Below are 1,653 nucleotides of genomic sequence, written 5' to 3'. Positions count from 1 at the left end.
ATTGTGGTAAGAGTTGTACAAGCCCTCAATAAAATGATTTTAAAAAAGAAAGCCTCTTTTTTTAAAGAGTGGCTAGTGGGCTCGAACTCCTTACCTTGTGTCACCTACTCCACCACTAGGGCTCGCTCTTTAGACACTCCCCCACTACTTCTGCCTCATCATCGATCCTGCTGTTTCACATCTTGTCGATCACGCTCTACTTTCCAAGAGGTATTTGGCAGTGAATTCATGCCAACGCAGCTCTTCTTCCTCACAGACCTTCTTCTGTGGTTATTTGTTTCCTCAGTGGACTCTCCTGGTAGCACAATTCCTCAGCCCAAAGAAGCCTTCTGTCCTAGTGGTGATTCGAGTCCATCCTGAGGTGCCCTAAAAGGAAGCCCTGAAGATCTACATCAGAAAAACCAGCCATTTAGAATTGCATGGAGCACAGTGTACTCTGATAGGCATGGGGTCTCCGTGAGCCAGAGTCCACTCGACGGCAGCTGGCAACTCCTGGCTACAAATGTGGGCAGATGGAGGTGGAACATGAGAATCTGCGCCCCCCCAATCTTACCGTGCAATAGGTTTCTTCTGGATAGGCCTGGTCTTGAATTGGAGGACGTATTGAGGGAAATCACAAAAACCAAACAAAAAGACACTTGATTTTAGAAATAAAATGTGTTTGTTTCGGTGACAACACAACAGCTTTTTGAGGCAATGGATAAATGAAAGTGCTCTGAGATGAGAAACTAGGACTAGACCAGTGGCCACAGCTCTAAGGCACACTTCTATATACTCTGCTCTGGGGTTGATTCTGATTCATACGACGAAGCAGAGCTCCCCTTTAGGTTTCTGAAGCTGTAAATCATTCCAGGAGCAGACAGCCTCATTTTCCTCCCATGGAGTGGCTGGTGGGTTCCAGCTGCTGACCTTGTGATGCACCTCTCAGTCACTGTTCCCTTCTAGCTTATTCTTTGCAAAGGACTTCATGTTGCTTCTTCACTCTAGTCTCACAAAAGCTCTGGGACATAGGCAGAACATTTGCATTAAAAAAAACCCATTTCTAAAAAAATTGCATTTTAAGCAGCAAAAAGCAAAAGGGTTGGCTTAGAGAAGCAAACATTCTTATCTAACATTCACTGGTGGTGTGAGGTGGCGTCAAAACTTCTGCTCAATTAAGACGTCTGACAGTGTTGGTTTACCCAGGAAGCAAGGTAAGCCCAGATGGACACGTGTGTTTACTCGCTCATCTATAGGGAACCATCATATGCTTGCTTCTAAAAGTGGCTGATGTCTGCCACTGTCCCACTCCCACAGCACCTTTCTACAGGATCAAAGCCTCTTTACCCATCCCTGACAGGTATGGACTACCCATTAAGCACGGTTAAGCATAGGCTTACCTGTGCACTCTGTATTGAACAATGTCATAGTCAATTGTGGTGAAAAACATGGGACACCTGCTCACTACAGACCAGGCGGTAAGGACAAGGCATAGTCCCCTTGTTCACTGGGCACATCGTAGGCTCTCGGTCAGTGCGTTTCTCAGGGAGAATCAAGGGAAAAAGAGGAAAGAGCTGGGAGGCAAAGGGCATTTATAGAGCTCTAGATAAAGACATGTACATATGCAAATATATTATATGAGGATGGGGAAATAGATCTATGAGCCTACATTTA

This window comes from Echinops telfairi, unplaced genomic scaffold, assembly GCF_000313985.2.
Source record: "Echinops telfairi isolate 266 unplaced genomic scaffold, ASM31398v2 ScPeMD7_1;HRSCAF=3_0, whole genome shotgun sequence".
Taxonomy (NCBI): Eukaryota; Metazoa; Chordata; class Mammalia; order Afrosoricida; family Tenrecidae; genus Echinops; species Echinops telfairi.
The sequence above is the reverse complement of the archived record's forward strand: the minus strand, read 5'-3'. Positions refer to the sequence as shown.